Below are 24907 nucleotides of genomic sequence, written 5' to 3' on the forward strand. Positions count from 1 at the left end.
CAAAGGATAAATGATTAAGTAATAAGTTAAAACTTGAAACCATCGATAACATTGATAAACCACAAGAAAGGCTAACTAAACAAAATAGTGACTCAATAACATTGATAAACCACAAGAAAGGCTAACTAAACAAAATAGTGACTCAAAGTATAAATATTAAGAATCTATAAGGAAACATGATTGCAGAACATATAGACATCAAGGAATTTAATGATAACTTGCACAAATAAGTTAGTAACATTGATGGGATAATTAATCACAATAAGCAATATTATTTTGGTTAAGTAAACATTGTTTTTGGCCAAGTTGCATTGCTTCTGGTTCTGCCAAATTATGAAGAAACTTGTAAAAATAAATCAGTTGGAGAAATCAGGTCAAGACTATACATCTAATACCATCTCACTAATTGTGCCTGTCATCTGACATCTCTGCACTATAGAGATTTAACTTACAGACAATAATTTTTGCAGTCTTAGAGGTTTCAGAAAAGCCCTGATAATCTCTTAGATATCCACCTAGTTCCTTATATTCAACTAACATTTATAGTATTCCTATTTTGATACTATCCTTTAATTTAATATGCTATTATCTAATTGTTTCAATTACTTATGGAAATCATCAAAGGTAAACTTTGGTAACTTATGTGGCAATCAAGAAGTTTAATAAGTTTAATCCTACTGAACATTACTACCTTTTCTAGTGCATTATGAATCTTGGGCACTTCTTTTATATAATTGCTGCCCATAGAAATAAGCAATTTGTGTAATTGTATAAGAAGTGAGAAAAGCTCAATTCCCTCGGATGTTTTCCCTTCCTGTGCCAAAAAATGCAAATGAGATATGGAAGTCTGTTCTCTTCTTGGTCTGAAAAATCACACTAGTCCATAGTGGACTAATCTAGTGAATTAGTACTGTGAATATATACAAGATGTTTTTGAATAGTTAAGAAAACAAAAGACTGTTATAGTGTACAAGGAAGTACACATAGGAAGTAGAACTAACTTTCCCACCTTTATTTAACTTTAAGGGGGTTCCCATATATAAATTACTTTCCTAGGATTTCAGTATTGCTTCACACTAGTTACAAATCAAATTGTTTGAGAATGTGTTTTAGTTTCCTAAATAGATAAATATTACTATATTATAACCTCGTGTGTAAAGCAATGTCTTTTCTCATAATGAAATTTGGTAAAACCACAGAGACGATTGGATGTGTGGATATTTAATTATGGGTTGGGGTGATGAATTTTAGGTGAGTAATCAAATAAAGACATACATAGTTCTTACATTATTATATAGAATTTCATAAAATTTTTGCCTTCTTTCAGCAAAATTACTAATTACGTTATTTAATCAAGATCCTCATGTATTCTGTGTCCTGTTGACAGAAATGCCAATTTAGATAAATTATTTTGATTTGTTGAATTTGGAGAGATTTTGTTCTGCTGAAGCAGTTGTAATTAAATGGTCAATATCATTTCTTAAAACAATATTTATATTGAGAAATGAACCATGAGTTTGACATATTATGTTCTAACATTGGAATTAGGTAGCTGAAGATTATTAATCAAAAATTACAAAACACTTTATTATTATATGATTGTGATATATTTTATTGTTATTTTTACACTTATTTAAACCAATATCCAGATCCATAAAATATGTTAAATGTGTACTTATTTCAAATGTTTCAATACTATGTGGAATATTATAAACAAAACCAAAAATAGTCAAATATTGCTCAATTTGTTCAAATCTCTGACCAATGGAATTATACTTTTACCTATAATGGTTAGCACTAGAATACATAGTGATTACTTTGAAGAATATGTCTCCTTTGAAGTCAAACAAATATTTTTGCTTCCCTATTTTTTCTTATTTTTTTATAGGAATGGTATTTTCATTTCATATTTCACATATGATTTCTTTGACTTAAAAATCCATTATCTCAAAAAAAATTATTTGAAAGTGAAATAGTTAGACTTGCTGAGTGGTTTGTAAAATTTTCTACTATCAATAGCAAGCAACTGTTCATAACCACATAATTAGATAGTAAAGGATCAAAATGAATTTCATTTGTGTCAGACTACAATTTCCTTACTGTTCACTTCAAGATCTTCTCTTGCTTTGCTTACATGTATTGCATTATGCATTTTGTATAAATCAAATCTAATTTTTTTAACAGTGTTTAGTTGACTTTTTTTAATTGACATTCTCTTTCTACATTTGAGAATTGTCATTAGGTCAAATGTTATATGTGTTAAGTGGCTTTAGATTCATATATAGTATATTTCTTTCCCTATTTTATATGAAAATATAAAATTAGTGATACCTAAAGGACTCCAAATATTTGCACCACCTATTGAAAAGTAGAAATTCTCTTTACAAGAATATTCAATGTGACCACATCTATACACAGCTATATTAATATTTTCCTCTTTTCCTTTCTTTCTTTTATTTTCATTCATTCATTCATTTATTTATTCATTCATTCATTCATTCATTTATTGAAACTCTGTCTTGCTCTGTAGCCCCGACTGGAATGCAGTGGCATGCTCATGGCTCACTTCAGATTTGATCTCCTAGGTTTAAGCAATCTTCCCACCTCAGCCTCTCTAGTAGCTGGGATCACAGGTGTCCAAGCCCAGCTATTTTTTTTTTAACTTAAAAATCTTTTTTTTGTTGTTTTTGATGGGGGTCTCCAAATGTTTCCCAGACTGATCTTCAACTCCTGAGCTCAAGTGATACCACCGTGGCCTCCCAAAGGGCTGTGTTTACAGGCATGAACCACTGTGTTTGGCCATATTTTCTTAACATATAAATTATTATTTTCTATCACTCACAGTTGTTTGAAACTTTTTAAATGTATTAGTAAAGGCATGTAATTTTATGTGTGACTTTTTCTAAGGCCAAATTCATTTTCCTTCCTTCTCTCTTTCTTCATTCCTAGTCCATTTCCATGGGTACTACATTAACATGATGCTTCAAATTCGTGTCCCCAGATATTTTCTCATCATGAAGTAATACAAGCTACACAAGTCCACCTTTCACTCAATGTTAGCAATTAAACTTTAGCCCCTTGTTTCACTATGTAGCTATGAAAGAGGAAGCACATATCAGTTAAATTTACTGTTTTATTCTCTGTTTTTACTTTCTAGAAATGATTTATTTTTATATACCTCACATTCACAATAATTAGTGTTGTGATTGGAAGATACCGTTCAGTAAATTCTAGATTCCATCTGATTTGCACATATCACTAGATTAAAGATTTGTAAAGAAATATGAACTATCAGCTTTAAATTAAGTCAGTCATAGTAAACCACCTGTCAACTGAGTCATTAGAGGGAACTGTGCTATTTAGTTTCTCTAGATTAACTACGCAGAGCTAAAAAATCAGCAGTAGTGTTAATTCTATTTCTCCAGAAAAAAAGTTCAGTGTTTCCTCCAGGCATTGGTCATTAGGGAGTACCTTATCTGAGGGGCGTGCCTAAATATGGCATTGTTTTGCTTGGAGGTGTTCTCTTGAGAAGATTGGTATTATGCTTGACTTTTTCCCAGAAAGGGGTGGAGATGTAGCTTGAGGTTCCTTTCTAAATTGAAATTGGTTTTATAAACTGGTTGATGTGTGTTTTGCAATTGAAATACCAAAAAAGAATGAAATAACTTCATTCTCATACTCTGTTGCAGTCACCTATAAGACATATTCAAGGAGAAATAAAAAATAGCAGAAAATTACAAAATACATATCCATATGAAATATTCTTGTAGCTAATGAGTTTATTCTTAAGCTGGTTTTGTCATCTATGAATGCACTTTACTTAAGTTGTCAGATAAGGTTGTCTTATCCACATACAATTTATGCTTAATGGTTAATCATTTTAAACATTATAAATATACTCAAAATTTTAATTGACGGCTCTATTTTATGTGTTTGAAATAATTTGAATCCATGCATTCTGTACATTTTAACTTTTTTTTTTTTTTTTTTAAGATGGAGTCTCGCTCTGTAGCCCAGGCTGGAATGCAATGGCGTGATTTTGGCTCATTCCAACCTCCGCCTCCCAGTAGCTGGGATTATAGGTGCCCACCACCACACCCAGCTAGTTTTTGTATTTTTAGTAGAAACAGGGTTTCACCATGTCAGTCAAGCTGGTTTTGAACTTCTGATCTCAAGCAATCCACCCACCTCGGCCTCCGAAAGTGCTGGGATTACAGGTGCGAGCCACCATGCCCTTCCCGGCCCAATTTTAGCTTTTAATTAATGAAGCAACTGAATCTAAACAAAACACATATAAAATGTCTGTATCTGAAATTAATTGCCTAGGTAATTCTGTTGCAAAAGAGCAAAGTTCTATCAAACAATAGTTTAAAACTCCTATTTTTAAAATGAAAGCTGTATTGAGGTAACTAAATTTACAGATAGTTATAAGAAATAATACAGAGATATCTTTGTACATTTTGCCCATTTCCTCCCAAAGGTAACATTTTACAAAACTGTAAGACCACAACCATAACATTGACAGTGACACAATATACCCATCTTTTCCGTATTCATGACATTTTACCTGTACTCATGCATGTGTGTGTGTTAATTTCCACAAAATTTTATAACCAGTATAGGTTTTTGCATCTAACACCGTAGTCAAAAACTAAAACTGTCCAATAAAATAATTTCTTACATTGCCCTTTATAACCACACCCACTTTCATTTTCCTTCCACATTCTCAATTTTCAATCTCTGGTAACATCAGTTCATTAAAAAAATTTTAACAAGTTACTGATAAAGGAGAATTACATCAACTTCATAAAACACGTTTTAAAAAAGCCTATAGCTAACATCATACTCATGGTGAAAGACTGAATCATTTCACCTTAAGATTTGGACAAGGCCAGGATGTCTGTTCTCTCCACTCTTTTCAAGTTAGTGCTAGAAATTCAAGTCACTAAAATAAGGCACGAAGAACAAATAAAAGTCATACATATTGCATAGGAAGAACTAAAGCTATTCCTATTTTCTGGTCTACATAGAATATCTTAAAGAATTATCCTCAAAAATTTCCTACAACTAATAAATGAGTTCAGCAAAATTGCACAATACAGTATCTTCTCTCTCACACACACACAAAATCACATTTTTATATACTAACAATATGGAAAACGAATTAAAAAATAAAAGACCATTTAGATTCACTCTGAAGAAAATTGAATGCCAAAGTATACAGACACATGCATAGGATCTATTTGTAGAAAACTACAAAATGCAGAGATTGTGCCACTGCACTCCATCCTGGGTGGCGGGGCAGGACTCTGTCTCAAAAAAAGATATTATAAAATGAAGATGAAAAAAATTATAGAATATCCAAATAAGTGGAGAATACTATGTTTATGAATTGGAAGTACCAAAACTGGAAATATGTCAGTTCTCCTCAAATTGAGCTATAGGTTTAAAGCAATGCCTATCAGAATGCTAGCAACATTTATTACCAACATAGACAAGCTTACTCTAATATGTATATGGAATGACTCCAATTTTAATGAAGAAATTTTACAAAGCAATGCAACTGTACTAAAACCTAATGAATTCATACAAATCTCAAATGAGATCTTTAAACTCAAAGTTTCTTCATGTCCTCTTACAATATAGGCACTGTTTTGTCTGTTATGCTTATCACATTCTGTTGTTGATAGTATAAAACGGGCACATTTTACCTATTAGAGTTATCATATTTGACTATTTATAGCATAACATGAGGATTTTTTTTTTTTGAAACAGTCTCACTCTGTCACCCCGGCTGGAGTGCAATGGTGTGGTCTCGGCTCACTGCAACCCCCGTCTCCTGGGTTCAAGCAATTCCATGAGGATAATTTTATTAGCTACAGTTATTTCAGTAAGTCATAAACAAAAGTCACTCACATAAAAGAATATTGTGGAATGTCCAGTGTTAAACTATGAAGTTAGGTAGTATGGGCAAACTACTAGAATCACAGAGACGTGAGTAGACAAGTAAAGACAGTTATTTATTCACATCATGTTGAAACTTTAAATATTAGCAATAGCATATTACAAATAGAAGTACAATGTTTACAAGTCCATAGGAAAAGGGTCTTGTAATTTTTAAAATAAAATTTTTATTTTTGAGCCAGTCTCGCCATGTTCCCCAGGTTGGAGTGCAGTGATGCGATCTCGGCTGACTGCAACCTCCGTCTGCCAGATTCAAACAATTCTCCTGCTTCAGCTTCCTGAATAGGTGGGATTACAGGCATAGGCTACCACACCTGGCTAATTTTTTGTACTTTCAGTAGAGATAGGGCTTTGCCATGATGGCCGGGCTGGTATTGTGTTTTTTATATTGCATTTTGTATGTGCCCGAGAGCAAAACAAACATGGGATTTACTAAAAGTTTTGAATGGGCCAGGTGCGGTGATTCATGCCTTTAATCTAGCAATTTGGGAGGCCAATGTGGGTGGATCCTGAGGTCCTGAGTTCGAGACCAGCCTGACCAAAATGGTGAAACCCCGTCTCTACTAAAAATACAAAAAATTAGCTGGGCATGGTGGCGCGCACCTGTAATCCCAGCTACTCGGGAGGCTGAGGCAGGAGAATTGCCTGAACCCAGGAGGCGGAGGTTCCAGTGAGCCGAGATCACGCCATTGCACTCCAGCCTGGGTAACAAGAGTGAAACTCCGTCTCAAAAAAAAAAAAAAAAAAAAAAAAATTCCAAAAATTAACCAGGTGTGGTGGCAGGCACCTGTGATCCAGGCTACTCAGCAGGCTGAGGCAGAAATTGGAACCCAGGGGGTGGAGGTTGCAGTGAGCCGAGATGGCGCCACTGCACTCCAGCCTGGGAGACAGAGCAAGACTCCGTCTCAAAAAAAAAAAAAAAGTAATGAACTGGAATGGAGTCCAAACTTCCTATATACAATAAAAAGCACTTGGAATACTGCAGTCAAAGGAGTATTATAAGTATTAAATTAGTGATACTGATAATTTTTTTAGAACAGTGCCTTATACATATAATTACTTATCACACTAACAAAAATAAATGTTGTAAAAGGGATGACCTGGGAAGCTGATAAAAGTGAATTAAAATACAGACTTTACCACTTCATTGCATGCCCTTGGACAAGTTGCTTGAACTCTTTGAACATACTGGTATCATCTATAAATTAAGAATAATCACATCTAACCAATTTTTATAGAGGATAAATAATGCAGTGTTTTAAATACTTAGTACAGTGCAAGTGCATAATAAATAGATAGTTGATGACCTGTTGATATTAGGATCATATGCACTATGACCTGATGATGATAGTTATTTATTTTCATTCATTCATTCATTTACTTTTATCATATTTAGTTAAACACCTGCATTGCGTTAGTGTGTCTAGAGGTATAATCAAGCTTAAGTAAAAAGAATAACTTTTATCATTTTATTACGGCCTTGAAGTCAAATGACTATGAAATGAGAGAAAGTAGCTGCAAAGCTTTCTCAAGAATGATTTTAGTCCAAAGAACATTAGACTAAGACTCATAAAACATGAGTTCTTAATCTCAGCTCAACTGCCTAAGTGTTGTCTCTTTCATAATTACTTCATCATTCTGGATCTCAGTTTTAGCATCTGAAAAAATATGTGGATCGTGGTATCAGTTTTGCCAACTCACAGAGTTGTGGAGATGATCAAAAGAGATAATTAATGCATGCTTGTAAATTTCAAATTCAAATGTCACAAAGCACCATATTTTAAAGGGTGAACCATGCTGAGTAGTTATATGAACAAACATAATAGCCAACATACCAAATGCCTAAACAACCTCTTTCATAGGAAGTGAAGTTGTGTGTGCATCTGGTGGCCAGATGAGGCATAAATAGCAATAAGAGCATTAAAAATAAGTATTAAAACAATGTTTTTTGGTAGGAGAATAAGAAACAGCATAACTGCTAAAGCCTGTTGGTACAGCTGTATTACAAAGTGAAGATAGTAATTTGTATGGGGCAAAATACTATCCCTGTTTAAAGTCCAAGTCCCTCTGGTGATGAGATACATAAAAGGTCATCTAGGTTAGCTAATGTAGGCATCCTGAGTACAAATGCCAAAATACTTAACTTTTTGGAATGAAATAGAAACATTCAAGCATTTATGCCAATGAAGAATAAAACAGAGAGGCCTTTACACATATATATTTTCCTTCCATACACAGATGGCAGATACATGCACTTATTTTCTGTAAAATTATTATTGTAAAATTAAAAAACAATTGTGAAACACCTCAACTAATTAAAAAGCAGGTACTGAGAGCATTGATGAGTTACATATATGATATACTGCCATAATATGTTACCGTAATAATAACTTTGTATGCTCTAATCACCTTCACCTCAGAATACAACTTTTAAAAACAGGGCAGGAAGGTATGATAAAATTCTCAGTCAATGATAGACGGTAATATTCAGTCGTATATATGTATTCAGTACTAAGCAAATTAAGGTCCTTTACTGCCTATTACACTTAATTATAACGAATGGAAAAATTAAATAATAAATTTTGATTTTAGAAGAAAAATGCTGCTTCAAATTTTCTTTCATATGTTTAGTTTCAAGGACTCAGAAAGTTCTGACATACAGATATTCAAACTATAATAATTATGTATTTTTCAGAAAATAATAAAATTGACATTATTGAATTACATTTTAAATAAACTGAATTTTCCAGAAGGCACATATTTTCATCTGAAAAAGGACAGTAAAGGTGCAGGGCGTCATTACATTAACTTGGAATTTATGATAAAATACACCTCTCAAATTTCAAAGATGTGCCTTAAAAAACTAGCACAAGTGGTAAAATGATTACTGAGAAATTTCTATGGGTATGTGGTCTCAGGTGAATTACTAATGTTTTTGGTGCTGTTCAGAGGTCACTTCAAATAGCTCAACCATGATTAATGTAAATTTGAAGCTAGAAACATAAATAAATAACAACACAAAACATTAAAATCCCATGAAAAGTTTAAATAACATTTGGAATATACTTTTAAAGTAATATTATTACTAGGTGCTTTAAACATATAAAATTTCCACTATTAAACACACAAAAACATTAGACAAAATGGAAGACAGAAAAATCAAAACACTAGAGGAAAAAAGATGCTCATGTTCTAATTTTAAACTCATTGCTAACATCTCTGAGAAATGAGTACTCTCATACACTGATGATAGGGAGGTAAATTATATCCTTTAGAAGCTCCATATATATTAAGATCCATCTCTGATATTGTTGAAAAATAATGTGATAATTTATTCCCACCATTAAATAAAAATTGATAAAAAATTCAATATATAAGATCTTAAATGTTAACATTTCTATTCAAGTTTGAGACAAATGATTTACTTCTATTAAATATTTTGAAAGATTTCAATTAATATCTATGAAATATGTAGATTTTTTTTACTGTGGTGAGAATAAAGCCAGTACACTTAAAAAAATGACTTATGTCTGACATTATATGCACTATATATTTTAGACTTGGATGACACCATATCCTGCATAAACTAATGAAGAATGTGATGTCCTATTAATTATTGTATTAGTTGTACTGGCAACCCCCAAAGAATACAAAATATAACAAACCCAGAATAACCAGGCAAAAAGCAAAATATCCTAATGTGTACACTTAGCCATCTGCCTTGTTATCTAAAATCTTTACCCCAGAGAAAATTGCCAGAAGTAACTTTAAAGAGTTTATATATGTCAATTATGGCTGTCAAAAATCAAAGGCATGGAAGAGACGCTTACAGTTTACAGGCTATGCTGATTCACAGATTGAACAGTAAAATTTTTATTAAATGGGGGAGGGGTGGTTGGGCCAAGTTCCCATTTACACATTATTCTCCAAGGACTCCTGAAGCCATCAACTTTTTTACATTTTTGTTTTCAATCTATACAATGTTTAGTTTTGATATAAGGGGGAAAATTAATTGAGCTTCTAGTCCATATTTATTTTACCAGCTAAGATACCCAAGGGTAACATGCAGATTTATATACCACCAAGTCATTCATTCAAATATTTATTCACAGTCAGTTTTAAAAACCTACTGTGTGCTACACAAATATTTTCAAATGACTAATTATTTTGACAAACACTGTCAGCTATTTTACATTGTTCATTTATTTTCAATTAGAAAACATCTGCTATTTCTCACCCTAGCAAAAAAAAAATATCTTTTTTGATTTGTGGGAGGCTGTATAAAATTATTTTTATTTTTCCTCCCAGGTTTACTCTATTTTGCTTAAGCTATCAGAGACAACTTTTTCCTTGCCATGTTTAAGAGGTCTTTTCTAAATATGTTGACATTTTTGTTCCTTATTCTTTTGATTAAAGACTTACATTTTAGAAAACCTAACATGTCTAACAACATATAACAGAGGTTTCACCCACGTTTTTAAGCCTCCACAAATGAGCATTCTAGAAGCAAGTTTTCCATTTATGGTTAGCCTCTTCAGGAATAATAGTTTTAAAACACAAATTAGTAAATATTTATTTACAAGTCATTGAAATTAAGTCTTATTTTCTTTAGTTATATTTTCCCTTGTACAATGAAATAAAATGTGGGAAAAAGATATATAAAAAATGCAACCCACATACTATTTTTGTATTGAAGATATGTCTATAAAACATGGCCTTTATAGGAAGGCTCAGCCAGGATATCTTTGTTTAAGTCATGTTGTATCAGGGAGCATCTCTGTTTATGAAACTCCCATAAAACAGCAAAACTATTTTCTAATACATTCAATTCAAGGGGTTACTAACAGACTTCAGTCCTTTTGTAACATTCCCACTAGTGGGACAATAGAGACAAAGTCAATTTGTATTGTAAGAATAAATGATAGAAACTGAATCAAAATACTCATTTAATTAAGTGAAATGAATGCATTTTGATCAAATTTCTGCCCTCTTAGACAATCTTAAATACAATATCTGACACATCTTCACCAGTCCCATGTATTTCTGCTCATCTCATAAAGCAACATACTGACTGCTCTTTGTTACAGAATATATTTTTAAAGACTTTTTCTTTTATAGTAAATAGCTTTGGATTATATAGGTAGGAAAAAAAGCCAGTCATGTTTATGGTCCAGTGTAATGTCTCCTTTTGGGACAAACAGCAGCATGATGAATACCATGATAAAGATTTGAAATTCCCAAAATCAAATTTCCTCTCCTGAAATGCAACCCACTATGTGTGCAGACATCCAGCTTGACCCATTGATGTTGCTACTGAGCAACATGCCAGCAAGGGTAACTAATACCAAGGAGCTCATCTCATGCTGCCTTCTCTGCCAGGAGTCTCCTCCCAGGATCCTGGTAGGAGGATCAGTATCCTAGAAACTGTCAGTATCCTAGAAACTGTGGAAGGCTAACTCATTAGCTTGTAAGTCAGGGGATATATGAATCCCTTCACAGTTCTTGAGGCATATGGGCCAGAAACTGAGGTAAATAATGTAATGTAAGGATGACTAAGGTATCAACTGATTTTGAGAAGCTTGACCTATCAATCATTACTGTCCATGTTATACTTTGAGTTTCAGATGGATTGCAGGATCACAGAAGGAGGTTTATTTCTCTGTGCTGACTTCTAGATGGGTTGGCATGTAATGGAGAGGTGCCATATTTTATGTATGAGGTTCATTCTTCTATTGAGATGTGTTTACATTCTTCTTTTTCAAAGAAAATAATTATCTAATGTGGTTTTATTTATTAAGAATGGATTTTCAACTTTCCCAAATACCTGATCAGGGTGTCTGGGGGATAATATTTCTTCTTCTGAGACAGTAACAATGGTTAATATAAGATATATCCAAATATGGAAACATTATAACATTAATGAAATAAACCCTATTTGGTCATGGTTTACTAAACTTGTCATACATTCATTCTCTTTGTGAATATTTTACTACGAATTTATATGTAAATATCATAACAGGAATTGGAAGTTGGGTTGTAGCTATTTTTTCCATTGAAATCTGTAAGGTTTAATATTGATTATTTTTGCTTAATAAGAACTTGGAAGATTTTTATTTTAATTTTTATGTGACATACAGTTTGTGAAGCTTTACATAATTTCAATTTGTTGAATTTAACTCAACTTTAAATTTTTGGTAGCATTCTCCTATGAAAGTATCTGAGTTTAGTGCTTTTGGGAGGAGGTGAGGAGGTAAAGAAAAGGGAATAAAACAGGACCTCATAGTCCTCATGTATATTTTTAATTTTTCTTGGGAAATTTGTTTAAGTTTGCTATCTCTTCTGGAGTCACTTTTGGTAAATTATATTTTCCTACAATTTCCTTAATTTTCCCACACTTTTCATGCAAGTTTGAAATATATATATATATATATATATATATACACACACATATATATGTTTATATATATGTATATATATAAGCATACACACACATATATATGTATACACACACACACACACACATATATATATATATATATATATATATATGCTTAACTGTTTTATTAGAACCTGCAAAGTTTTCATGGAAGTTTAAAATATATATATGCGCTTAATTGTTTTATTAGAACATGCAAAAAGAACCTCCAGAAATGATACATAAGTTTTAGTATATTCTCTTATGTGCTAATTTTACCCTTTGTATTTGTATCACTTATTTCCTTAGAGTTATATTTTTCTAACTTTTTTTTGAATTGTCATTGTTTTTTTTAATTTACATTTCATATTAGTATAACCATAAAAACTTGCATATTTATCTGAATTGTGATAAGGATACAGTCAGGAATACAACATAATATGTTTGGCATTGTGAAAGTTGATTATACAAATGTGGTCAGTCTTATTACACATCAGAGTGAATGGACCAGGAGGAAAGAGCATTCTTGACACAATACCAGTTTCAAAAATTGAACTTTTTGCAAATTCAGGTGCTGAAATAGCCTGCTGTAACCATAAGACCCTTTTACCTAGTAGCTGCTGAAGAAACCTGCCTGGGTTCTCAGACTAGTTTAACTTGTTACCAACACTCACCAATCAGAGCTTGACCGCTTCACAAATCTTCTCTGACAGCGAGTTTTCATACAAAATAGTACATAAAATTTCTCTTTCTAATAAAATCCCACCCTTTTCTTTGTTCTTTGTACAACTTAAAGACCACTCTGATCTGTTTTTATGCCTCAAATTGCAATTCTGTGATTCCCAAATGTTTAAATTACTTTTAAAAAATTTAATGAAAGGACTGTGTATAAAAGTGCAGGATTAAGGAAAACATGTTTATTATTCTGTACTGTCAGGGCTTATAAAGTTTACATTATTTTCTGTAAATTTAAAGGCACATTAGTTTCAATCTAGTTGCTTTGTTAATGCATTCATTCTTACTCTCAGTCCTTTGATGGAGTTTTCACAATTACATGTCTATTGTTTGAAGTTTGCTATCTAGCAACTTTCTCAACAATAGTTTGTAGCAATAATATTCCCTAAGTTCTTGCATGTTTGAAACTGTTGCCATTGAATTTGAGTGACAGTTTGTCAAGAACAAAATATTGGTTATATTTTATTTTTTTGAGAGTTCTGAATATATGTCTGAGCACAGAATAAAAGTTTTGAACATAAAAATGACAATATTTTTGTCTTAATGCCAAAGCAATTTCTTCACATTTGAATTCCAGAAACTCCTAGAATATGAATGAGTATTCATCATTCTCATCTGATTTATCCTGGTTTACAATGTGACCCTCCATATTTTTGTTTTGTAACATTTTGACAAATAAATTGAATTATATTCTTAAGCTTTTCTCCTTGTTTCAATTTTCTTTTTTGCATCCTCTAAGTAATCATGCTTTGTTTCCTTAGGATGTCATTTTCCACCTGATCTACTTTAATTATTTTATTTTTTATTTGCACATTTCTGTCATCTCTACCTTCTATATCCTTTATTAAGTTTGTTACATATCTATTCTGTTTCTTTTTCTTTTTCCTTTGTTTCTCAAACTGTTTTGAATACTTTCATGTGCAATTCATGTTTCATTCCTCTTATTAATTCTATCTATTCTCTCAGTTGTATTTGTTTTTGTGAACTTGCTTTATAGAAATGATTGCATTATTGGGAAGCTTTATGTGTTTTCTTTGGTTGTAATGATCCATGGTTTAAATTTGCTCACAGATTTTACTCATTCTATGCTACTTTTCTTTCTGCTAAGGGTTTTTTTGTAATTATTATTGTTTTTTATCTTAACCCCTTCCCTCGTTTACATGTGATATCTTTGTATTACATGTAAATATAGATACTATATTGGCTTTAAAAAATTATTCACCATTGAAAGAGGTAGATTTCTCTAGCCATTTTCTGTAGTTCATATTCAGTGTGGTTTACTGATGGTGGTAGAGTTGAACAGGGCTCTACTCCAAAATTCCAAAATTCTTGAAACTTTACTTAGGATACAGAGAATACATTTTTCTTTTTTCTTTGTTCTTTCTTTCTCTCTCTCTTTCTTTCTTTTCTTCTTTCTTGCTTTTTTTTTTCTTTCTCTCTTTCTTTCTTTTTTTTTTTTTTTGAGACAGAGTTTCTCTCTTGTTGCTCAGGCTGGAGTGCAATGGCCAATGTAGGCTGATTGTAACCTCTGCCTGCATGGTTCAAGCGATTCTTCTGCCTTGGCCTCCCAAGTAGCTGGGATTACAGGCATGCACCACCATGCCTGGCTAATTTTGTATTTTTAGTACAGACGAGGTTTCTCCATGTTGGTCAGGATGGTCTGGAACTCCCCACCTCAGGTGATCTGCCTGCCTTGGCCTCCCAATCTGCTGGGATTACAGGCATGAGCCACTGCACCGGGCTACTTTTTTACTTTTACTTAATGGTTCATGCTGAAGGCATACAACACGATGTTTTGGTGATGAATACTATTGTAAAGTAAATGAATATCCATCATCTAATATAGTTCCCCTTTTTTGTGGTGGTAAAAGTAACTAAAATCTACCTTAACAAATTTCCAGTATACAATAAAGTGTTATTAACTATAGTTCTCATGCTGTTCATTAACTTATTTAATCTCCACAACTCAACCTTTGTACTCTGATTTTCATTTTCCCATCGATTGGCACCCTCTACCTATGATAACCAACAGTATACTCCCTTTTTCTATATATTCAAGTTTTTCTCAGATTTTTGTTCTTTAGGTTTCACAAATAAATGAGATTGTGCAATAATTTTCTTTCTGTTTTTGGCTTATTTGACCAAGAATAATATCCTTTAGATTTATCCATGTTGTTGCAAATGGCAGAATCTACTTTCTAAGGCTGAATAATACTCCTGTGTGTGTTACAGACACTCACATATATGTATATATATTACATCTTATTTATTCATCTGTTAGTGGACCCTTACATTATTTCCATATCTTGGTTACTATTAATATTCCTGTGATAAACACAGGGGCACAGATATCTTTATGAGGTGGAGATTTCATTTCCTTGGTTATATACCCAGAAGATAGATCTCTACATCATATGGTGATTATACTTTTAATTTTTTTATTTAAAAATTACATGTTTTCCATAATGACTGTCCTATTTTACATTCCCACTGATAGTGTACAAAGGTTTCCTTTTCTTCACAAACTCATCAACACTTGTTTCCTCTTGTCTCTGTTATATGAGCTACTTTAACAGATGTAGGTACTGTCTCATGGTTTTGATTTGCATTTCCCTGATTAAGTTTTCTTTTTCTTCAGAGTCTCTTTCTATCTATTGCAACAGTGTCTGGCTACTTCCTGCAAGTATGGCTTGTCAGTGATAGTCTTCATTCAGCTTTATGTGATAGATTTTACTTGGGGGCCCCAATGTATTCTAGGTCCCATTATTCATGCTCGTGACAGTGTGAAAATTCCAGGCTTAAGCCTCAAGAAAGTTTGGCAGCTTCCACCATTCAGTAGCATCTAGCTCCCATGTCCCAGGCTTCTCTATGCTGAGGCCAGCATTCTATGAGGAATCTCAAGTGCCCATGGGAAGAGGACCAATGGAATCAAGGCCCTGGCAGCAACAATTGACAGCCATGTGATGAGGCCATTGTGTACCTCTCAATCACATCAGCAGTTCAGCTGACACCACCTAAAAAGAGGCGATGCTGATTTGACCTCATCACATAATCATGAGCAACAATAAAGTGCTGTTGATTCAAACCACTAAATTTTAGGGTGTCTTGTTGCATTGTAATAGGAAATTGAAATGACCGGTTGACTGGAGGGGCACTACTGACACTTCTATTCCTGCTGCTAGAAGGAATAAGTATAGATTTGGACCTCAGTGTTGAAATTTACCCTTGGGAAGTATGATTCTTACGTCTGATAGCTGCAACTGCTAGCTCCTTTCATTGTTTATTTCTCTTTTGGTGGCATTTTCTTATCATTTCTCGCTGCATGACATCTTTCTATCCCTGTTGTATCTTCTGTTGATTTTAGCAGCCCTTACACCTACTTCATAGCCTGGGATTCTAAATAAATTTATATACTGTTTTCTTTGTGGCTTTTAGATGTTTTTCATGAGCATGATGAAACACTGCCTTTATGATACCCTGTTCCAACTGGAAATGAACATCTGTAAACAGACAGCCTTCTTAGGAATACAGAATATTAAGCATTCTGGATTCATTTTAGCAGACTTGTTTTGTTGCTGTTTGTTTTGCTTTTCTCCTGTATTCACTTTTTCTTTTAATCTGGCAGAAACTTATCTCACACCCATTGGCCGAAATTCAGAAACAATTTTTACAGTGACAAATAGATTTTGTTTCAACAAGATATCAGAAATATCCCTGAAGCAGTCCCCGAGCCAGTGGACAGCCTTGTTCAGTTCCTTTCCTCAATGCTATAACTTTCTCCTCCACTCTCCTTAAAATTATATTTCATTGTATGCAACAGCCTAAGGATAGAGGAGGGTCATTGTCAAATTTGCATTTTAGATAATGAATCACTTGGTATTATTTTTCCCTCAGAGTTGCCTGCTCTAAGTTAAGATTTAATCTCAGAATTGTTATTTTACTTATTTCTATCTTAATCAAAAAGAAGCTCTGAAAGTCTTGAGAACAAATATTTCATCTGCCCCCATAGAAATTACTAAATTAAGCCATAAAGAAGATATTAACCAGCATTAAGTAATAATATAAGAAGACAGACAGATGAAGTAAGACATTGCTAGGCTCCAATACTAAAGGAAGAAATTAGAGAAAATGCTAAGCTACCACTTCATCTTTGCCAATGATCAAAAAGTGAGATAAAATACTTATTAAAATTGTAATTTTTCCCATTAATATTGCAACAGGCTAACAAATTACAGCAGATGTATATTTACCCTGACATATATAACCTTTAGAAAATGCCTAATTCCTTTGTCTTGTCATCAATTTTGTGAATAATAATGAATGGAATAACCATGATAAACATTTTATAATTTTATTTAACACTAAATATTTGACAGAGAGTTTTGAGAGACTAAGGCATAAAAACAGATAACTAATGAAGCCAACTCATTCTTCAAAGTGATTTATTTAATCCTCACAAAAAGTCTGCCGTGGAGGCAGGGCAGCAACTGTGTCTTGCTCAAGCTCAGGCTGGGATAACACAATATCATATATACTAGGTTGCCTAAACCACAGAATTTAATTTTCTTAGAGCCTTTAAGGCTAGAAGTTCCAGATCATGGTGCTGGCTAATTCAGTGCCTAATGGGGAGCCACTTCATGGTTTGGAGATGGCTGCCCTCTCACCATGTCTTGACATGGTGGAGAGAATTCTAGTCTCTCAGCCTTTCTTCCTCATCAAGTAAGATCACTCATTCGATTAAGGGGACCCCAACTTCCTAACCTCATCTCAACCTAGTCATTTCCTAAAAATCCCACTTCCAAATACTATCACATTGGTGGTTAGGACTTTAAACTATAAATTTTAGGGGACTTGATTCAGTATATAGTATGCAGCACTCACAGCTAAGGCAAGAGAGACCCTCCCCAGAGAAGAAGGTGGGATTGCTGCACAGCTTAATAAATTGAGGAACTCCTCACGCTTGACACTGTGTTTTACAAATAAACCAGATTTATCATCTATTTCTAAAATTGATCCAATAATAATATACAAATATTCTTAATTCACATTTTTGTACACAGAACCCCGAGGGCAGACACGTTTAAAGGCAGCAACTATCTAATAGAGTAAATCACACAGGTAAAAGAAGAATATACAAACATACAACCATTTTATTTCAATAACATTGGTGTTTCTATCACATTATATTAATTCAATTTTTCAAGCTATATAATTTTACTAAAGTATGTAGAAAAATTTTTATAAGTAGGAAACATTATATTTAGAGATCGAACTATACATCATTTTAACTACACAGGCTCTTCCTTCTGTAGCAAATCTCAATGTAGCCTGATTGTATCTCGTTATGTGCCTAAGCACAGATCTATAGAATTTATCAAAACAATTACCTGAACAATTTAATACCATTCAAGGGACCACAAAGAATGAACTGCTTTCTTATATGGAACCATAGAAAAAGGCTAGACAACTCTGAAATAATATAGTTGTATAATACAGTATAGTGATTTCCTTCTTCCTGGACAATGAGTCTAGGCTGAAAGAAATATATACTTTGATTAATAAGAAGTAATTACATAGAAAATCATAACATATTTTACCAATCTAGCAAAGGTAAATTAAATACCATAAATCAAATAAAATTAAAGGTATTAAAACACCAATTCCAGCAGAACTGAAGGAAAGATTGGAGAAAAGGAGGTACTTCCACCAAGCCTGATGGCATAATCCCTCCAAGGCAGAATACCTGAAGTTACATATGAAAGAAGATTGGGATACTTCACTTTCTTCATATACTTAGTGTTATTTTAAATAAATTATATTATCATTGTAAAATTAGAGATGTATCCAATTATCCATGAAAGCTAAGAGATGTAATGGAAGTGATGGGAAGACAGTCCATGAAATATATACTAGTAGTAATTCACTTGAGTTTGGAACATTTGAAGACAAACACAATTTTAATTTTATTAGTATACATAAGACAGATTTCATTTCCCCAGTGACATACATGCTTGATAAAAAAAAAAAATCTTTAACAAATCCCAAATCCCGTTACCTCACCCCAGCTGTTAGGCAACTAGGGAACCAGAAATGCAGATATTTGTTTGTACACAAGACTATAATTCTGTGCTAGCTTTATTTGTATGCATTCCTGTATTAGGACAGTCCTAATGTATTTTACTTGATAAATTTTTATGCAGGGCTTACAGCACATTTTTCGACCACATGTTGGAACATTTGTGCACAAAAAATTCCCATCTTTATGTTTGAAATTTATGGGAACACAATTAAAATGAGAGGGGTCCAAAGGTATCAAGATAATTACATTTTTCTAATCTTACTAAACAAGATAAATTACCTGCAGGCCCTCTTATAAAAGATGAAATCTTCATAATAAGTGAATTAATCAAGCAGCAGCTTGCTACTGCACTTGCATTTATAACAGAAATGATTCAAAGACTTATTTTATGGGGAAATTAATGGAAACAGGCTTTTCATTCTTCTGCACCAATTGAAAACCTCAGCAACCAGCTGCCCACTTGTCAAGAAAACAGAAAGAAGCTGGAAACAAAGATAAATAAAAACACCTTTTTCCTGGCACTTTTGAAGAGAAAAAGGAGCTCTCATTTACAGCAGCCATCTGTTTGTTATTTAATATGGGTGAATTACATGCTGTAATGAGTTTGTTTCTGCATCACTCAGTGCAATGGAACACAAGTTCACACTCATAATGTGCAGCAGTTTTTAAAAGCTAATCATTTAATTGGACACAATCGTCAATGACAAATGGAGATGTAAAAACTCAGCCAGCTGTAGAGTGAATATGTAATCATTGTGAAATCATATTATTTTACACGCTTGAAGACTCCTTAATAGTATCTGATGTTGGTCATCACCGCAGACTCTGAAGAATTGAAGAAACATGGTGAAAAACAGCCTTTCAAAATGGCTTTATATAATTGGCCCATATAAATGCCTGTGTTAGAACTACCATTTGACTTAGGTATGTGAAATGTGTCTAAAGTGTTTATTACTTCCTTAATTTTTAATTTTTATACATTTTTAATATATTTCATGGTTTACTAGGAAAGAATTATAGTTCAGGAAAAGCTTGGGTGATTTCTTAAAAACTCTGCTTTAGTTGATGCACACAATGATTTGTTGCTTTTGCATATGACATCACAAACAGATAAACATGGAGACTTGAGAGACTGCATGCCAACAGACTTTTTTAAATCCCACACATACACAAAAGCTCTACTTCAGGAAATCAGACCAGAGTGCCTACACCTGCATGCATTACAATAATTTACACAGTGCTGCCTAAGTCTGTATTAGAAGAATAAAAATCTTCGTCACAAAGAATTTAACCCCTGGATTCTCCACAAAGACTTATTAACAAATGTCCACAATGAGAATCATCTTCCAATGTCTAGGCATCCCAGAGAAATAAAAACTGAAATGAAGTTATTGATTAGGCTGTTTTTATACTTAATCATGCAATTGGTGTATTTTCTATGTGGCATTATAGCTGAGAACTTTATTACAATATGTATTTTCATTTTTATTGTCCTTCCAATAATGTTAGTCTTAGTGGAATGTTCTCATGACTGAAAAAGGAATTGAACATGTCAGTATATAATCAATTGGATCAAAAATCTATGAGACCATCTCTAAACACCACTTAATACTCGATTTTTAAAATACTTTTCAGAAGAGTAGATAAGAGATAACCCTTGTTTAAAAAATATCTTGCTATCTTAACTTTACAAAATAATTTTAACGATTATTACTCAATGTCAATTAAAACAAAAATATATCTTACATAACAATGTGTATCTCCAAAAGTTACCTTTTATTGTTATATAATGTTCAGTAGCTCTTGATATGCTTAGAATTGTACATATTCTCGTTTTATATTCAAATACAGTTTTGTTTTCTGGGTATGCTAGCCCTTAAAAAACAAATGCAATGACTTTACATGGTTTCTTTTTATAGTCCTTAGTAGCCTTTAGCATGATAACTTCTTAATAAATGTTGTATAATCAAATTTGTAGTCTGTTAAGTAAGAGCAAGAAAGCTTTGAAGCCTCACAGAATAAACACATAAAAAGGGAACATATTTTAATGTTTTTCTTATATTACTATTTATAGGTAGAAACTCTTGACATCAGAAATAAAAGACAATACAAAAATTTAAGTCCACAACTAGGAAAAAAAATCACATTAATTAAAATAAAGAAACACAGATCTTTGAAGATAGAGTAGAACAGTAACTTGAACATACTAGAATAATCACCCAGGAAATAAGATAAAGACAGATGCCTTGTAAATTAAGAAAACAGCCCAAATATGCAGTGCAAGTATGATCTGAAAGTAAACAACTGTCACATTCTTTCTAGTAAATGATTAACAGACAAGAGAGGAAAGCTGCGTAAATCAAGATGTGAAATATAGTATCAATGAAGAAACTCAACGTTAGCCCGAAATGTAAATTCACACAAGTTCAATTAGCTAGAAAATTATCTTGAATGAATCTCACCTAACCACAATGTTTTAAGTTCCAATCACTTGGACAAAGCTTCTGTTATGAAGAAATGATTACATACCACAGAGAAACTTTGGAACAGAGATCTTTAGCCTTGTGAATCTCTCGTTATGGTTGAAATTCGATGTGTTGAAATTCAAATTACTCACACAAGACAATGCCTCATTTTTATTTTGCTTTTATTTACTCTCAGAGGACACTATTAGCTCTGGGAATCAAAGAAGAATACCAAGCGAAATCATAGCTTTAAAAAGAGAAATCAAAATTGATTCCTAATATCCGTTGAAGTGTAAGGAAGAGAGGGTGTTCTAGGTCTTAGGTTCTTAGGAGGCACATGTGATTACAACACCCCACAGCTGAAAAGCTTCTAATAGCTCTCATTGCCCTGCAAGTATGCTAACACTGAAAATTACATGTAATGTGCATGTAATACTCATCTCAAATGTCACTTTTTCCCAAAGCTTCCAGGACGTTTTCAGAGTTAGTTACACTCCGTATTGTGCCCCCACAATGCACTGTAAATTCATACTATTTATCCTATTAGAATACAGTTTTTATGTGTTCCAGTTTGAGGAGCTGTCTTATTCTTTTTTTTTTTTTTTTTTTTTTTTTGAGACGGAGTTTCGCTCTTGTTACCCAGGCTGGAGTGCAATGGCGCGATCTCGGCTCACTGCAACCTCCGCCTCCTGGGTTCAGGCAATTCTCCTGCCTCAGCCTCCTGAGTAGCTGGGATTACAGGCACGCGCCACCATGCCCAGCTAATTTTTTGTATCTTTAGTAGAGACGGGGTTTCATCATGTTGACCAGGATGGTATCGATATCTTGACCTCGTGATCCACCCGCCTCGGCCTCCCGAAGTGCTGGGATTACAGGCTTGAGCCACCGCGCCCGGCCTGTCTTATTCTTTAATTTTTAATGTTTTTCCCAATGCCTAACACATACTGATGATTATATAATCGATAATTAAAACTCTTCATAAATAATTAATTAACTAATTTATCATTAATTGAACTGAATCCCCTAAAGGCAAAAATTTATTATAATTTTTAAATTGTACTGCATTGTACATAGTCAAGTATAAAGCAGATATTCAATAACATTAAATGGCGAATGGCTACTTGGACATATGATGAATAATTTACACATATTTCATAGTACCAAACGCACGTTTCAGATCTTATTTGTCGTATTTAGTAGAATTTCAAATCTTCAAAACTGAAGGAAATCTCCAAACGGCTAATTTTATGCCAGAAAAAATTGAGGCCATATGGCTAAGATCAATTATCCAAAGTCATCCAACTAGATAACCCTGACTCCCACACAATGTGTATTCTACATCAAATAGTCTTGAGAATTTAATTTTATAGGTCTGAACAAATGACATCCTTTTATATGAGTTGAGAAAATTAAAACAAACAAGAGAAAGGGTTTGCCAAAAATACAAGTCAACATAGACAAAAAATTTTAGGTAGCAGTCATTTCTCCATAAAAATAGCAAGATGATAATTATGCCAAATCCCTTATAATAATCAGTGCCCCTCAGGTTAAAATATGCACAATTTAAAATATGCCGAAATTTATAAAACGGTCATAATAAGAAGAATTAAGTACAGAATTGTATGTGGTAGTGACATTTCATCATATTGGATATTAGAAGTAATACAAATATAAATTAATATTTTCTAAAAATCTCTATATAAGTAAAAATTTAAGGCAACTTTCTTTTTTAAAAAAAATCAGCTGGGCGTGGTGGCTTATGCCTGGAATCCCAGCACTTTAGGAAGCCAAGATGGGTGGATCATTTAAGGTCAGGAGTTCAAGACCAGCCTGACCACATGGTGGTGAAACCCCATGTCTATCAAAAATACAAAATTAGCTGCAGAAATTGAACACTTTACTATCAAGAAAGGATCATGCCATTCAACTTATTGTAGCATTGCAAAGTTAATATTTTGAAAATACTAACACATTACAAATATAATTCTATACAATAACCTGTATACATAAAACAGTGCACATAAAAATGCTCTTATGTTTTCCATATGGTTTCATGATTGTGATGGCTTTTAGTTTTACCCCACCCATTTTATGTTATGGATCACAAGAAAGATAACATCTTTATAAAAAATTTAGGTAGGTGGATAAGGTCTTTGAGGTAAGTGCCAGTATGGGGACTCAAGACTTTAATTTTCTCAGCAGCACCAATACCCATTTAAAGATCAGTATTTCTTGGATGGAAGTCTCTTGAGTTATTCAGAAGGAACTACATCTTTGAAGAAGACAAAATTATTATGAATTTCTTCCAATATTTGTGAACAACTCTTTGAAAAAACAGTGTTATCAATCATATGTTTTTCTAACTTATTTCATACAGAAGTGTAATGCATTTTGACAGGAGTTACGTTATTTTGAAACAAGACTGATTAATACTTTTTAATGAACTATAGAGATGAATCTCCCTCTCCCTCATCTTTAGGTGTTAAGAGATTATATAATTTCAGCATTTGAGTATGGAAGAACACTACTGATTTTGATTCTTGTAAGTTTTAACTCATACATTAGGAAGTTAAAGAATTCAGGATTTTCACAACAGAATTCCATCCAATGCTCCGATCAGAGGAAAGTTCCCTATAAGTGGAAGGCTTTCAAATTTGTTTGCCTCTCTGTGAGTGTATGACCCAAGATACCCTATGAGCACAAGCATGCCTAAAGATGTGGTAGTCATTGTCATTCTGAAGGTGATGAACTGTTGAAACAATAGCAAATATATTGCAAGGATCTCCTGATACATAAAAGTACCTAGGAGAAAAAGAATGAGCTGGTTAAATAAAGACTATTTCCTTTACATTTATTCCTCAAGTCCCTATATGGAACAAAGGATAGCATCTTTGTAAAAGCCATGCTTCAACTTATTATGTATTTTATTCCTTGCATGAGTCAATAATGCATAATATTATTTTCCTTGAAAAAATAGAAATGGATATGTTCTCCCCTGTTGCCAAAGTGAAAGTGTTCAGTTTATTTTCAATCCGTATTTTACGCAGCTGTAACAAGCATAAAACACATTTCCAAGGGGTGTAGAATTGTTTTCATATGCCAAATTCATTGTGTTATAAAGTTCCAACAATTGCTAGCCATTTAGCAGACTCTTATTCTTTAACATTTATATAGAAATTTACAACTACCAATCAGTGGGCTTACTTTTCCCTGGAAAGTAAGAAACTTTACCTTAGTTCCCAGCTAAAT

At 33.0% G+C, this 24907-nt stretch overlaps 1 long non-coding RNA gene across 7 annotated transcripts in view; it reads left to right on the top strand.

Annotated features, from left to right (window-relative positions):
- The window catches only part of LOC118152959 (uncharacterized), a 328047-nt gene that overhangs the window by 184671 nt on the left and 118469 nt on the right, over positions 1-24907 (top strand). For 6 of the 7 annotated variants that reach the window (XR_013525713.1, XR_013525710.1, XR_013525709.1 and 3 more), the window contains exons 5-6: positions 3994-4217; positions 5776-5890. The exons of the other annotated variant lie outside the window; for it this stretch is intronic. This is a non-coding gene — a long non-coding RNA (uncharacterized LOC118152959). The remainder of the gene's footprint in view (positions 1-3993; positions 4218-5775; positions 5891-24907) is intronic. 7 annotated transcript variants of the gene reach the window in all.

This window comes from Callithrix jacchus, chromosome 1, assembly GCF_049354715.1.
Source record: "Callithrix jacchus isolate 240 chromosome 1, calJac240_pri, whole genome shotgun sequence".
NCBI classification, from domain to species: domain Eukaryota; kingdom Metazoa; phylum Chordata; class Mammalia; order Primates; family Cebidae; genus Callithrix; species Callithrix jacchus.